Source organism: Chiloscyllium plagiosum, unplaced genomic scaffold (genome assembly GCF_037043375.1).
Source record: "Chiloscyllium plagiosum isolate Xiang-an unplaced genomic scaffold, Cpla_swu_hap1 HiC_scaffold_49, whole genome shotgun sequence".
In the NCBI taxonomy this organism is placed as follows: domain Eukaryota; kingdom Metazoa; phylum Chordata; class Chondrichthyes; order Orectolobiformes; family Hemiscylliidae; genus Chiloscyllium; species Chiloscyllium plagiosum.
Genome location: NW_028270187.1, coordinates 7,674,221 through 7,691,187, shown reverse-complemented (window position 1 = coordinate 7,691,187; position 16,967 = coordinate 7,674,221). Strand labels below are relative to the sequence as shown.

At 45.2% G+C, this 16,967-nt stretch overlaps 1 long non-coding RNA gene across 2 annotated transcripts in view; it reads right to left on the bottom strand.

Annotated features, from left to right (window-relative positions):
• LOC148135460 (uncharacterized) overlaps positions 1-16,967 on the bottom strand; it is a 29,676-nt gene that overhangs the window by 9,547 nt on the left and 3,162 nt on the right. The window contains exons 2-3 of one of the 2 annotated variants that reach the window (XR_015755244.1): positions 15,738-15,819; positions 5,400-5,426 (exon numbers count right to left, since the gene is read on the bottom strand). This is a non-coding gene — a long non-coding RNA (uncharacterized LOC148135460). Of the gene's footprint in view, positions 1-5,399; positions 5,427-15,737; positions 15,820-16,967 lie in introns of those variants that run through there. The other variant, XR_015755245.1, reaches the window with a different exon arrangement.

Below are 16,967 nucleotides of genomic sequence, written 5' to 3'. Positions count from 1 at the left end.
ATCTTGAAAATAAATGACCATATTACAGGGGAGGAAGTGCTCTGAACGCATAAAAGTGGATAAATCCTTAGGAGCTGATCAGGTGTACCTGAGAACTCTGTGGGAAGCTAGGGACGTGATTGCTGGGCCTCTTACTGAGATGTATCATCAATAGTCACAGATAAGGTGCCAGAAGACTGGAGGTTGGCTAACGTTGTGCCATTATTTAAGAACGGTGGTAAGGACAAGCCAGGAAACTATAGACCAGTGAGTCTGACCTCGGTGGTGGGCAAGTTGGAGGGAATCCTGAGGAACAGGATGTACATGTATTTGGAAAGGCAAGGACTGATTAGGGATTGTCAACATGACTTTGTGTGTGGGAAATCATGTCTCACAAACTTGATTGAGGTTTTTGAAGAAGTAACAAAGAGGATTCTTGAGGGCAGAGCAGTAGGTGTGATCTTTATGGATGTCATAAGGCGTTCGACAAGGTTCCCCATGGGAGACTGGTTAGCAAGGTTAAATCTCATGGAATAGAGGGAGAACTAGCCATTTGGATGCAGAACTGGCTGAAAGGTAGAAGACAGAGGGTGGTGGAAGGTTGTTTTTCAGACTGGAGGCCCGTGACCAGTAGAGTGCCACAAGGATCGGTGCTGGTCCACTACTTTTCATCATTTATATAAGTGATTTGGATATGAGAATAAGAGGTACAGTTAGTAAGTTTATGGATGGTACCAAAATTGGAGGTGTAGTGGACAGCAAAGAAGGTTACCTCCGATTACAACAGGATCTTGATCAGATGGTCCAATGGGCTGAGAAGTGGCAGACGGAGTTTAATTCCGTTAAATGCGAAGTGCTGCATTTTGGAAAAGCATGTCTTAGCAGGACTTATACATTTAATGGTAAGGTCCTAGGGAGTGTTGGAGTGCAGGTTCATAGCTCCTTGAAAGTGGAGTCGCAGGTAGACAGGATAGTGAAGAAGGCGTTTAGAATGCTTTCCTTTATTGGTCTCGGTATTGAGTATGGGAGTTAGGAGGTCATGTTATAGTTGTACAGGACACTGGTTAGACCAGTGTTGGAATATTGCCTGCAATTCTGGTCTCCTTCCTATTGGAAAGATGTTGTGAAACTTGAAAGGGTTCAAAAAAGATTTACAAGGATATTGCCAGGGTTGAAGGATTTGTGCTACAGGGAGAAGTTGAATAGGCTAGGGCTGTTTTCCCTGGACCATCGGAGGCTGAGGGGTCACATTATAGAGGTTTATAAAATCATGAGGGGCATGGATAGGATAAGTAGACAAAGTCTTTTCCCTGTGTTGGGGAGTCCAGAACTAGAGGGCATAGGTTTAGTGGGAGAGGGGAAAGAATATAAACATTTTCACACAGAGGGTGGTACATGTATGGAATGAGCTACCAGAGCAAGTGGTGGAGGCTGGTACAATTGCAACATTTAAAAGGCATCTGGATAGGTATATGAATAGGAAGGGTTGGATGGATATGGGCCACAAGTGGGACTAGATTCGGTTGGGATATCTAGTCGGCATGGACAAGTTGGACCAAAGGGTCTGTTTCTGTGCTGTACATCTCTATGACTCTGGGTGAACAAGATTTTCCTCACATCCCCTCGAAACCTCCTGGACCTTACCTTCATTCTGTGCCCCTTCCCCACCTCCGTCAAAGGGGGAAAGTTTCTTTCTATCTACCCTATTTTCACCTCCCATAGTTTATACATCCCCCTCTTTCAATCTACTCTGCTGTAAGGACAACAACCCCAGTCTGTCCAATCTCTCTCAACTACTGAAACTCTCCTGCTCTCCTAAATCAAGATTAGATTAGATTACTTACAGTGTGGAAACAGGCCCTTCGGCCCAACAAGTCCACACCGACCCGCCGAAGCGCAACCCACCCATACCCCTACATTTACCCCTTACCTAACACTACGGGCAATTTAGCATGGCCAATTCACCTGACCTGCACATCTTTGGACTGTGGGAGGAAACCGGAGCACCCGGAGGAAACCCACACAGACACGGGGAGAACGTGCAAACTCCACACAGTCAGTCGCCTGAGGCGGGAATTGAAACCGGGTCTCTGGCGCTGTGAGGCAGCAGTGCTAACCACTGTGCTACTGTGCCGCCCAATATGCTGGTAAATCTCCCTGTGCATCTTCTCCCATTCATTTAGATATCTACCGTTGGTAGAATGTCTTTTATTTATACCACTCACTAATGGTACATCATAAAGGAAACACGCAATATATTTTGTAGTGAAAAAGAGGTCAGTTAATTTTTAATCAGCAGAGTTATGTTTTTAGCAGGTGGTTAATGTAAAATCAACTTTGTCTCATTAGAAAGAGAGAGGAAGAGGTTTGAGAGAGAAAAAGAAAAAGCAACAACTGTTTTATGGTTTAACCTGAGGGGCAACACATCTAAGTCACAGGGAAAGATCAGTCACAGCAAACTCAACCAGAGAAGGGATTGAACCGCATGCTGTCAGCGTGAGTATACATTGTAAGCCAACTATAGAATCAACTGAGCTAACCAACCCCTACATGGCCAGTGCTAAAAACATTGGGTGGCACAGTTGCTCAGTGGTATGCTTTGCTGCCTCACAGCACCAGAGATTCAGAAACAATTTCAGCCTCGGGTGACTGTCTGTGTGGAGATTGCACATTGTCCCCTTCTCTGCATGGGTTTTCTCCAGGTGCTCCGGTTTCCTCCCACAGTCCGAAGATATGCAGTTTAGATGGATTGGCCATGCTAAGCTGCCCATAGTGTGAGGGTTATGCAGACTAGGAGGATTAGCCATGGAAAATGCAGGGATACAGTGATAGGGTTGGGTGGTGTCTCTGGATGGGATGCTATTCAGAGGGTCAGTATGGACTCGATGGGCTGAAATTCCTGATTCCACACTGTAGGATTCTATGATGTACAGGTTAGGGAGATTGGTCATGGTTAATGCAGGGTTACGGGGATAGGGTCAGGGTCTGGGTGGGATGCTCTTCACTGGCTTGGGCACAGACTGGATGGGCTGAATGGTCTCTTTCCACACTGTAGGGATTTGGCGACATCAATGTTTAGCTCCGTGTTGTGGGGAAATTTATTCTGATCTCAATTTTGATGAGATTCACTTTCAGTTTCTGAAATAATGGGGAAGCAAAATCCTATGTTTTCAGCTCCCCAGGGTATGTCCTGCAGATGTGAATTTGAATCTTGGTGCGGCAGGTGGTGGATCTGGAATTTGATTTTAAAGAAAAACAGATCTGGAGTTAAGACTCTTATTCTTGACAACAGTCATCATTAACAACCATCTGGTTCAAAATTGAAGACTAATGTGAGGAGGAATTTATTTTCTCACAGGGTTGTGAGATGTTGGAACTCCTTACCAGAGAGAGCTGTGTATGGGGACAGTTAGCAGATTTAAGGCTGGGTTAGATAGATTCTTGATCTGTCGGGGAATTGAGGGTTACATGTTAAGTGCAAGAAAGTGAGCGTGAGGAATGGAGCATCAGCCACAATGGTATTGAATGGCTGAGCAGGCTCAAGACCTTTTTCTGTTCCTTTTTGTGATGGTCCTTGTGGGAATGAAATCTGCCCTCCTTACCTGCTCTGCTCAGCATGTGACTCCTAACCCTTTGCAAATTCTTCATTGCCTTCTGGCTGAGCAAGTCGATTGGTTCAAGGACATTTTCGGAATTGCATCCACATCCCACCTTGGCAGAGATGGCCACATCCTGTTCAGAGTACAGTGAAATAACATTTGTCGGGGTCAGTTTTAGACTTGCTCCAATCACATGCTTTGCTAAGAGAAGTTAGTCTGTATAATAACCCCAGATATTCACAGCTCCTCCTGTACACTCTGATTGCCTTTCAGGCAAAGTTTGTTATTCTCATCCATTTTCAGAGTCATACAGCACTGAAACAGGCCCTTCAGCCCAACTTGCCCATGCTGACCAGGTTTCCCAAACTAGTTCCATTTGTCTACATTTGGCCCATAACTCTCTAAACCTTTCTGTCCATGTACCTTTCCAAATGTCTTTGAAATGTTGTAATTGTACCTGCCTCTACCACTTCCTCTGGAAGCTCATTCCGTACACACACTGCCTTCTGTGGGATAAATTTGCCTCTCAGGTCCCGTTTTAATCTTCCCCTCTCACCTGAAACCTATGCCCACTAGTTTTGGACATCCCTACCTTGGGGAAAAGACCATAACTATTTACCTTATCTATGCTCCTCATGGTTTTATAACCCCTATAAGACCACCCCTCAGACTCTGATACTCCAGGGGAGGAAAGCTCCCAGCTCATACAGCTTCTTATAATTCAAACCCTGCAATCTTGGTAACATCTTTGTAAATCTTTTCTGTAATCTTTCTAGCTGAGGAACTTTCTATATCAGGCTGACCAAATTTGCACACAGTATTCTAAAAGTGGCCTCACCAACATCCTGTCCAGCTGTAATATGATGTCCCAACTCCTGTCGTCAGTGCTCTGACCAATGAAGGTGAGCATGCCAAACACCTTATTCACCACCATGTCTAGCTGCAATGCCACATTCAAGCTCTCTTTGTTTGGAAACAGTCCCCAGACTTGTCCTTTGAACAGTGTTCGTCCTGCCCTGGTTTGCCTTACCAAAATGCAATTTATCTAAATTAAACTTCATCTGCCATTCCTTGACCCACTGGCCCAGTTGATCAATTGTCCATTATACTCTTAGATAACCTTCTTCTCTGTCTAAAATGCCACGAATTTTGGTGCTGCTCCTATCTACTACGTTTCTGTGTTGACATTTGTCAGGCTGAATAAGCGGAATGGCAACCACCCTGCATCACATACGCCATCCTGTGGCACACAGATACAGGAAAGGATGAGGATCCAGGTTAAGACGAAGAGGGAAATGTTTATGCCAACCTTCCAAGGACATTGTGAGACAGCACAGAAGAAAGCCTGTGAAGCTTTACAAATCGATCAACAGCAAATCCATCCTCCAGCAATAAGAAGTGTATGGGAAACTGACAAAGTTCTTTAATTATTCGTGCCTGTAGGAATCACGTGCAAGTGAAAACGTAACACACTCCAACAGAAAGGATTCTGTGCTGTTCTTCAGTGTCAAGGTAGGAAAAACAATTAGACCTTTTGTATCTTGTATAATGCAGAATCTAACAGAGTAATGATATAAAATCTTGGTCTTCAGAAAGCCATCAGTTTTGTTTCAGTGCATAGTGATGTTCTTTTATGAAGTTAAAATCAATGTAAACTGAATCCATTTGCAATTAAGTGAAAGGGTGACAAACAATTCAACTGCATTGGAGCTGACTGACCATAATGTTCCTTGTGCAGAAAAGACAATTGGCTAATTCACTTGTATTTTCTGAAGTAGACAGAACATTACCCGGCTCTGTCGTGTGATGATGCACCATCACCAGCAAGAGCTGTACTCTTGCGTTGCTCTATAGTAGGGAGGAGGAAAGGAAAAGGACTTTTTTTTTTGTCATGCAGTGCAAAATATGTAAACTGCCAAATTCAATTTATGGAATAATCAACACTTTTTGCTCTGTTTGAAAATAAAATGAACAGTTTTACAAACCTATTAATTTTGGCTTTTTTTCCCCCTTTCTCCACTGCTTTGAAGGATGGTTATTAGATTCCATTGATACATTTTGAAAATTGAGCCAGATTTCACGCTTTTTTCGTGATACATCCGAGGGAGAGGTAGGAGGAATGCAGAACTTTTTGTAGCAAATTGCAGCAAATTTTGAAAGTAGTACATAATTAACTAAAACAAAGTTTCTGGTTGGACTGAAACAGATCAAGGCGAAAGTCACGACTGCAGATGCTACAAACCCATCGACTCCCATAGCTACATGGAGTACACCTCCGCCCACCCTGCCTCCTGCAAAAACGTCCCTTATCCCAATTCTTCCACCACCGCCCTATCTGCCCTCAGGAGGACCAGTTCCACCACAGAACACACCAGATGGCCTCCCTCTTTCAAGACTGCAATTTCCCATCCCAAGTGGTAGTTGATGTCCTCCAGCACATCTCGTCCACTTCATGCCCCTCTGCCCTTGAATACCACCCCTCCAACCACAACAAGGACAGAAATCCCTGGTCCTCACCTTACACCCTGCTAACCTCTGTATACATCGCATCATCTTCCGCCATCTACAAACAGATCCCAACACCAGAGATATATTTCCATCCCCACCCCTATCTGCTTTCCATAATGACCGTTCACTCCGCGACTACCTTATCAGATCCACACTTCCCAACATCCCACCCTCCCCTCCCGACACCTTCCCCTGCCACAGCAGCAGTTGCAAAACCTGTGCCCACGGCTCCCTCCTCACCTCCATCCAAGGTCCCAAAGGCGCCTTCCACATCCATCAACGTTTCACCAGCACTTCCACACATCATTTACTGTAACCATTGCTCCCGCTGCAATCTCCTCGACATTGGGGAGACAAGACGCCTACTCACAGAGTCCTTCAGATAACATCTGAGACACCTACACCACCAACCCCAGCGCCCCATAGCCCAACACTTCAACTGTCCCCAACACTTGTAGGCGGCAAGGTGGCTAGCACTGCTGCCTCACAGCGCTAGAGACCCGGGTTCAATTCCCGCCTCAGGTGACTGACTGTGTGGAGTTTGCATGTTCTCCCCGTGTCTGCGTGGGTTTCCTCCGGGTGCTCTGGTTTCCTCCTACAGTCCAAAGATGTGCAGGTCAGGTGAATTGGCCATGCTAAATTGCCCGTAGTGTTAGGTAAGGGGTAAATGTAGGGGTATGGGTGGGTTGCGCTTCGGCGGGTCCGCGTGGACTTGTTGGGCCGAAGGGCCTGTTTCCACACTGTAAGTAATCTAATCTAATCTAATCTGTCCCTCCCACTGCTGAGGAATGCAGATCATGGGCCTCCTCTATCGCCATTCCCTTACCACCTGATGCCTGGAGGAAGAACGCCTCATCTTCACCTCAGGACCCTCCAACCCCATGGCAACAACGTGGTTTCCTCATTTCCCGTTGCCCACCTAACCCCAGTTCTAGACTTCCAGCTCAGCACTATCCTCATGACCTGTTACATCTGTCCATCTTCCTTTCCACCTATCTGCACCACCCTCTACTCCGACCTATCACCTTTACCCCCACCTCCATCCAGCTGTTGCATTCTCAGCTAAATTCCCAACTGCCTCAATTCCCTCCAATTTATCTCTCCACCTCCGAGACTCCCAGCCTCATTCCTGATGAAGGGCTTTTGCCCGAAACCTGATTTTCTTGCTCCTCAGATGCTGCCAGACCTGCTCTGCTTTTCCAGCACCACACTCTTGAAACAGAGAAAACAAAGTCTTCTACTACAATGTGAAGAAATGGAGAACGATGTTATGATAAAGATGGGGATGGCAGCTCCTCTGTTACCATGATACATTTATGCAAATGGATGCTGGCTGACCAGGATGAAAATTATTAGCTGGTTGTTTCTGATCGGTGCAGACTCAAAAGTTTTGAAGGGCCTGATTCTGTGCTGTAGGCCTCTCTGACAAGGGATCTGTGGGGAGAAATCATTTTGAATGTAACATTTTCTGTTACTTGCAATGTCAATGGAACTGCATGGCTGTTGACATTGTAATATGTGTCAGGATGGTGTATGATTAGATTAGATTACTTACAGTGTGGAAACAGGCCCTTCAGCCCAACAAGTCCACACCGACCCGCCGAAGCGTAACCCACCCAGACCCATTCTCCTACATTTACCCCTTCACCTAACACTATGGGCAATTTAGCATAGCCAATTCACCTACCCTGCACATCTTTGGACTGTGGGAGGAAACCGGAGCACCCGAAGGAAACCCACGCAGACACGGGGAGAATGTAGAAACTCCATATAGAGAGTCGCCTGAGGTGGGAATTGAACCCAGGTCTCTGGCGCTGTGAGGCAGCAGTGCTAACCACTGTGCCACCGTGCTGCCCCATGTTTTTGAAACTCATCATAAGTCAGAGAGAGAGAGTGAGTGTGTGGGATGGGGACTTGATGTGCGGTCACGTATCTACACTTTAATCATTCTCTCTCTCAGGCTTTGACACGGAATTGCCTTTGGAATTCATATTATTTGATTGCTGTGTCTATGTATGTAACAAAAGATTAATCGCATCAGCTATTTGTTTATCTTGATTGTAACATTAAAGTTATCTTTACTAAATGCAGACAACATAAAGATGGGTAGTAGTTGTAGGTAGTATAGAGGCTTGTATGTGGTGGGTGGCACTGCAGTCTCACAGCGCCAGGGACCCGGGTTCAATTCCAGCCTCAGGCATCTGTCTGTGTGGAGTTTGAAAGTTCTCCCCGTGTCTGCGTGAGTTACCATCGGGCACTCCGGTTTCCCCTCTCGATCCAAAAGATGTGCAGGACAGGTGGATTGGCCAAGCTAAATTGCCCCATCGTGTCAGGTGCATTAGTCAGAGGGAAATGGGTCTGGGTGGGTTACTCTTCGGAGGGTCTGTGTGGACTGATGGGGCTGAATAGGCAATCTAATCTAATCTTGTTAAAGGATACAGTGGGATATAGATCAGTTGCAGATATGGGCGGAGAAATGGCAGATTGAATTTAATCTGGCACAGTGTAAGATGCTGGACTTTGGGAGATCAAATGTTAAGGAAAGGTATATAGTAAATGGCTGGACTCTAAACATCTTTGACGTACAGAATGATCTTGGGGTTCAAGTCTATAGCTCCCTGAACGTGGCCACACAAGGAGACAGGATGGTATCTACAGGAAGGTGTATGGCATGCTTGCCTTATTGGAGAAAGTGAGGACTGCAGATGCTGGAGATCAGAGCTGAAAATGTGTTGCTGGAAAAGCACAGCAGGTCAGGCAGCATCCAAGGAACAGGAGAATCGACGTTTCGGGCAAACACTTTCCTCATTCCTGAACAAGGGCTTATGCCCAAAACGTCGATTCTCCTATTCCTTGGATGCTGACTGACCTGCTGCGCTTTTCCAGCAACACATTTTCATGCTTTCCTTATTGGTCGGGGAATTGAGTACAAGAGTCAGGATGTCATTGCAGCTTTATAAGACTTTGGTTAGGCCGTACTTAGAGTATTGTGACAAAAGGTTAACTCTGTCTTTCTCAGTTACTGATATCTGAAATGTTTCCTTCAATATCTGTACTCACTATCTATTTCAGATATGGTTGTTCAAGCTACCAATATTGTCTCTTTGTTCACCTCGATTGTAATGTTAAAAGTATCCTCCCTAAAGTTCGGAACCCATGAGGACGGCCTCAACTGGGACCTCGGTTCCTATAACACTACAGGTGTCCCCAGTACACTGTACACTCTCACACGCACACCCTCCCTTCTCCACACGCTTCCTTTCATACATGCACAGACACACACTTTACCAAGCATGCACATGCACACATTCTCAGATGCACTCACACTCACATGAACACACACTCACATGTACTCACAATTAAGTGACTGGATACATTCTATTTTGCTCAATCTGCAGGCAGTCAATCCAGGTAATATTTTTTAAATTCCTACTTTGGAAATAGAACCAGTCTTACTCAAGATTGGGATACAGTCAGACTCTAACCTCCCACCTTTAATACATTGTCTGAGCTGAGATGTCACCCTTTTTAAAAATAAAACCTTAAGTCAGCTTGACAATGTGACTTTAAAGAAATTCTGGGATGTATATATTAATTAACTGCAACCCGTTCGAAAAGATGAATCACTGAACAATAATCTAGGTTTGTTTAACATATCATTTCAGTTCAAAGTTTGTGAGAAGATTTGTAGCTCGGGTGCTCGTTGTTGTGGTTCTGTTCGCCGAGCTGGGAATTTGTGTTCACAGAACACAGAAGCGCTTCACAGGAGGCTCCCAAGCACTGAGGATGTCACCTAGACAGGGGACGAAACGTCTGCAACACAAATTCCCAGTTCGGCGAACAGAACCACAACATATCACTTCAGTTGCATGACACTGTAATCTTCAGCTATAAATTGTGTCTTAAGATCCTGTTTCACAGCTACCTGATGAAGGAGCAGCGCTGTGTAAGCTCGTACTTCCGAATGAACCTCTTGGACTATAATCTGGTATTGTGTAATTTTTAACTTAAGAGTATTACATTCAGTTGTGTCGACACATTACAGGAAAGATGTGGAGAATTTAGAGAAGGTGCAGAAGAGGTTTGCCAGAATGTTGTCCAAATTGAGGGAATGAACTATAAAGAGAAGCTAGAAACACCCAGGTAGTTTTCTTCTGAGCAGCAGAGAACGAGGGGAGACATAATGGAAGTCTAGAAAGTTTTGAGAAGATTTGTAGCTCAGGTTGAGGTTCTGGATCTAGCTTTGCTCATTGAACTGGAAGGTTCTATTTCAAACGTTTTGTCACCATACTAGGTAACATTATCAGTGAGCCTCCGGATGAAGCCCTGGTGGTATGGCCCGCTTTTTATTTGAGTCCACTACATTGGACAAACAGGCAGAAAACTAGCCACCAGGATACATGTACATCAACTAGCCACAAAATGACACGACCCACTCTCACTAGTATCCTTATATACAGATGAGGAAGGACACCACTTTGACTGCGACAACACATCCATCCTAGGACAAGCCAAATAGGGACATGAACGAGAATTCCCAGAAGCATAGCATTCCAACTGGAACTCCGCCAACAAATACATTGACTTGGATTCGATTTACCACCCCCTGAGAAAAAGAACAGGAAATTACATCACCACAGGAAGCTATAGAAACGTGACTCGGGAATGGACAGGGATGACAGTTTAATGTTCCAGGATACAAATGCTATAGGAAGGACAGAAAAGGAGGCAAGAGAGAAGGGGGAGTGGCGTTTTTGATAAGGGATAGCATTACAGCTGGAATTAGGGCGGATATTCCCGGAAGTACATCCAGGGAAGTTATTTGGGTGGAACTGAGAAATAAGAAAGGGATGATCACCTTATTGGGATTGCATTAAAGACCCCCTAATAGTCAGAGGGAAGTTGAGAAACAGATTTGTAAGGAGATCTCAGTTATCTCCTTATCTCAGTAACAATAATAGGGTGGTTATGGTAGGGGATTTTAACTTTACAAACATTGAATGGGACTGCCATAGTGTTATGGGTTTAGATGGAGAGGAATTTGTTAAGTGTGCACAAAAAAATATTCTGATTCAGTATGTGGATATACCTGCTACAGAAGGTGCAAAACGTGACCTACTCTTGGGACAGGAGGCAGGGCAGGTGACTGGGGCGTCAATAGGGTAGGACTTTGGGGCCAGTGACCATACCTCTATTAGTTATAAAATAGTGATGGCAAAGGATAGACGAGATCTAAAAGTTGAAATTCTAAATTGGAGGAAGGCCAATTTTGACGGTATTAGGCAAGAACTTTCAAAAGCTGATTGGGGGCAAATGTTTGCAGGTAAAGGGCTGGCTGGAAAATGGGAAGCCTTCAGAAATAAAGAACAGGAGTCCAACCATAACAAGGACAGAACCCCCCTGGTCCTCACTTTCCACCCTACCAACCTTCGCATTAACTATGTCATCCGCCGATATTTCCACCACCTCCAAGCGGTCCCCACCACCAGAGATATATTTCCCTCCCCATCCCTTTCCACTTCCGCAAAGACTGTTCCCTCCGTGACTACCTGGTCAGCTCCACGCCCACCCCCCCAACAACCCACCCTCCTGACCTGGCACCTTCCCCTTCTACCGCAGGAATTGCAAAACCTGCGCCCACACCTCCTCCCTCACCAACATCCAAGGCCCCAAAGGAGCCTTCCACATCCAAAGTTTCACCTGCATATCCACCAATATCATTTATTGTATCCGTTGCTCCCGATGCAGTCTCCTCTACATTGGGGAGACTGGACGCCTCCTTGCTGCACACTTCAGGGAACATCTTCGGGATACCCGCACCAATCAACCCCAACCCCCCATGGCCCAACGTTTCAATACCCCCTCCCACTCTGCCGAGGGCATGCAGGTCCTGAGCCTCCTCCACCGCCGCTCTCTCACTACCCGACGCCTAGAGGAAGAACACCTCATCTTCCGCCTTGGAATACTTCAACCCCACTTTTGCCCGAAACATCAATTTTCCTGCTTCTCAGATGCTGCCTGACCTGCTGTGCTTTTCCAGCACCACTCTGATCTAAACTCTGGTTTCCCGCATCTGCAGTCCTCACTTTTGCCTACAGAAATGGCCTAATTTTAAAAAATTCTTTACCCTTACATTATTAATACACAATACATATACATTTCAGTGACCCTAAGCATGAAAACATTCACGATGACAGTCCACGTTTTCCTGCTATGAAACGTTTCCATCTTTTGTCATCAAAGTTATGACAACACCTTGGCAATTAGGTTTAGATTAGATTACATTAGATTACATTACTTTACAGTGTGGAAACAGGCCCTTCGGCCCAACAAGTCCACACCGACCCACCGAAGCGTAACCCACCCATACCCCTACATTTACCCCTTACCTAACACTATGGGCAATTTAGCATGGCCAATTCACCTGACCTGCACATCTTTGGACTGTGGGAGGAAACCGGAGCACCCGGAGGAAACCCACGCAGACACGGGGAGAACGTGCAAACTCGACACAGTCAGTCGCTTGAGGCGGGAATTGAACCCGGGTCTCTGGCGCTGCGAGGCAGCAGTGCTAACCACTGTGCCACCGTGCCGCCCACGAGGTTCTCTTGTCCTGCCATGTATGTAATTTGCAAAATTAAATGGCTGAGATAATAAGCTTCATCTAAACAGTTTGTAATTTTTGTTCTTAAATTTCTCTAAAAACAACAAACCCAAGGTCTCCTTCTCAAAAATGAAGTATTTCTGTTGATGAGTCTTCAGTTTTCTGTAAAGATACCCAACAGGCCTCAACCTGTTTGGTCTAGTGGCTCGGTGTCTCTGCCTCAAAATTACTCTTCAAAGACAAAATAAACCTCTTAAAGCCACAGTCTGATCACACAGTCTCCATCTCTCACTTCCTGCATTGTGAATATGAAAATTCATTTATCGACCTGTACCTGTCCATTCTTGTCACATGAACATGTAAGTGTTGTCATTAAGGTGTCCCCATAAGTTATTGCAATTCAAGCATGTGACTGTTGTTTTAAATCTATTCTCTCAGTTTCTGCTGTGCGAATGTGAGTTTAGTTATCAATCTGTATCTGTCAGTTTGTGCTAGGTGTAAAAGTGTGAGTCTGGATCAGTGGTGCTGAAAGAGCACAGCAATTCAGGCAGCATCCGACGAGCAGCAAAATCGACGTTTCAGGCAAAAGCCCTTCATCAGGAATAAAGGCAGAGAGCCTGAAGCGTGGAGAGATAAGCTAGGGGAGGGTGGGGGTGGGAGAGAGTAGCATAGAGTACAATGGGTGAGTGGGGGAGGAGATGAAGGTGATAGATCAGGGAGGAGAGGGTGGAGTGGATAGGTGGAAAAGGAGCTAGGCAGCTCGGAGAAGTCCGGACAAGTCAAGGGGACTGGAAGTTTGAAACTAGGATGAGGTGGGGGAAGGGGAAATGAGGAAGCTGTTGAAGTCCACATTGATGCCCTGGGGTTGAAGTGTTCTGAGGCGAAAGATGAGGCGCTCTTCCTCCAGGCGTCTGGTGATGAGGGAGCGACGGTGAAGGAGGCCCAGGACCTCCATGTCCTCGGCAGAGTGGGAGGGGGAGTTGAAATGTTGGGCCACGGGGCGGTTTGGTTGATTGGTACGGGTGTCTCGGAGATGTTCCCTAAAGCGCTCTGCTAGGAGGCGCCCAGTCTCCCCAATGTAGAGGAGACCGCATCGGGAGCAACGGATACAATAAATGATATTAGTGGATGTGCAGGTAAAACTTTGATGGATGTGGAAGGCTCCTTTAGGGCCTTGGATAGAGGTGAGGGAGGAGGTGTGGGCACAGGTTTTACAGTTCCTGCGGTGGCAGGGGAAAGAGATGGGAGAGGTGGGTCGTAGGGGGGCGTGGACCTGACCAAGTAGTCACGGAGGGAACGGTCTTTGCGGAAGGCGGAAAGGGGTGGGGAGGGAAATATATCCCTGGTGGTGGGGTCTTTTTGGAGGTGGCGGAAATGTCGGCGGATGATTTGGTTTATGTGAAGGTTGGTAGGGTGGAAGGTGAGCACCAGGGCATTCTGTCCTTGTTACGGTTGGAGGAGTGGGGTCTGAGGGCAGAGGTGCGGGTTGTGGACGAGATGCGTTGGAGGCCATCTTTAACCATGTGGGAAGGGAAATTGCGGTCTCTAAAGAAGGAGGCCATCTGGTGTGCTCTATGGTGGAACTGGTCCTCCTGGGAGCAGATACGGCGGAGGCGGAGGAATTGGGAATACGGGATGGCATTTTTGCAAGAGATAGGGTGAGAAGAGGTGTAATCCAGGTAGTTGTGGGAGTCGATTGGTTTGTAAAAAATGTCAGTGTCAAGTCGGTCGTCACTAATGGAGATGGAGAGGTCCAGGAAGGGGAGGGAGGTGTCAGAGATGGTCCAGGTAAATTTAAGGTCAGGGTGGAATGTGTTGGTGAAGTTGATGAATTGCTCAACCTCCTCGCGGGAGCACGAGGTGGCGCCAATGCAGTCATCAATGTAGCGGAGGAAGAGGTGGGGAGTGGTGCCGGTGTAATTACGGAAGATCAACTGTTCTACGTAGCCAACAAAGAGACAGGCATAGCTGGGGCCCATACGTGTGCCCATGGCTACCCCTTTGGTCTGGAGGAAGTGGGAGAATTCAAAGGAGAAATTGTTAAGGGTGAGGACCAGTTTGACCTTGTAAAAGTGTGAGTGTCAATATATGGCTGTCAGACTTTGTTCTGTGAATAGTTATCAAACTGTACCTGTCAGTTCATGTTCTGTGAAATGGGAGTGTTATCAACTAGTTCCTGTCAGTTTCTGCATCGTGAATATGGGAGTGCACTTATTAATCTTTCTAGGACAGTTACTATTGTGTAAAAGTGAGTGTGTATTTAGCAATCAGTTGTCTATCTGTCAGTTTCCGACATCTGAATGTAATTTTAGCTATCATAACATACCGGTCAGTTTGTTTTTATCTCTGTGAATGAGAGCGTCATCTTCAGTCTCTACCTGATAGCAGTTGAGTTTGGTTATTGATCTGTAATGCCACTTTCTGATAGGTGAACATTTGAGCACAGTTATTCATCTGGACACGATACTTTCTGATATCTGAATATGAAAGTGTAGTTGTCAACCCATTCCTGTTGGTATGTGCAATGAAAATAAGAGAGTGTGTGTCACTTTGTGTCATGTGAACACCTGAGTTATGAATCTATCCATGGCAGTGTTCGCAAATGTGATTGTGTGCGTGTGTCTGCCCTGTCAATATGTGTGTTGTCATTTGGCCTGTTTCTACAAAGTGAACGAGTGAACAAAGGTATTAATACATGCTTGTCAGTTTCTATTTGGCAAAGGGACGTATCTCTCTGGCAGCCACTAAAATTCTCGGTGAGGGTGTGATTCATTATGTGATACTTGTTATGAAGGTGACCTTAGGCAGATCTGTTTCAGTTTGTGAGTGCATATTTTGGACAAGAATTCAGACTTTCCAGTTTCAAAATTGTGCATACATCAATGAGCTGTGAATGCTAAATTTGTTCAAACTGGACACATGTGCATTGTGAATTGTGAGAACAAAACAAATTGATATTTTCTCAGTTGTTTGAACATCTCTCTCTCAAACTGAGCTCAATGAGTAGCTGACCCAATCTGTTCTGACTGTGGAAAGCAGTAACATACCTGCTGTTTGTTTGAAGCAGCTGGTCACACTTGGCTTCGTACCGAGGGAATATTACATTGTCTTGGTCCTTCAAGTATTTGCCTGGAGAAAGACAGAAGAGAAAGCTCCTGTAAATCACCATCAGCCAAGTTTGACCATCTTTAACTGATCAATGCAACATTCTGTTAATAATCATTAGAATATTTTATTTAAAGACAGGAATTCAAACAGAACAACATGTCTGATTCTGCTCTTGCTCCATGTCTGATGATTTTTCTTTTTGTTAATACAATACCAATTGAGTGAGGTCCAGAAATTAACCAATAATTGTTCATCTCCATGAATGGGACTATCCTATGCAAGTGGGTCTGTGAATAGGAGTTTATTTATTGAACTATACATGTCAATTCCTACTTTGTGAATAACAACCACACTCTCACATTCTGTCCCTCTCAGCCTTGCTTAAATTACTTCTGCATTCAAATAGCAGTGACTCACAGCGACAGATTGACAGAGAACTATAGATCCATTGAAATTATATTGCACATAAGAGGGCCATTTGGCCGATCTTGTCCATTCCAACCCAAAGACACCAAGTGGCCATTCTAATTCCATCTTCCTGCTAACAGCACATAACCCTGCAGTTGAGAGCACTGTCCATTTCTGCAATCTGAATTTATTTCTCAATTTGTTCCTGCCAGTCTCTGTTTCATGGATATGTAAATATAGCTATCAATTTGGACCTATCAATTTTTTCTGTTTGAATACTCGAATGGAGTTATCCATCTCTACTTGTAAATGTCAAAATACAGTTATAAATATGTTTTTGTCAGTCTCTACAATGTGAATGTGTGAGTTTATTGAGCAGCCTATCCCTGTCAGTTTCTGCTCTGTTAATCTGAGAGTGTCAGTAATAACCTGTCCCTGTCAGTTTCTGGTTTGTTGATAAATCCATTCACCTATCAACAAATACCTGTCAGTTTCAGTCAATGTGAATGTGAGAGTGCTGTTATCAATCTGTGCCTGTCAGATTCTGATATGTGAATGTGACTGTCATTTTCAGTCTCTACCTGTCAATTTTGTCACGTGAACAAGAGATTGTCAATCAATGTGTTGCTGTCAGATGCTGCAACGAGAATGTGTGACTATAGTTATCAGTCTGTCCATGTCACTTTCTGCTATGTACATTCGTGTGTAGTTATCAATCTGTACCTATCAGTTTCTGCTCTGTATCTGTGGGTGTATTTATC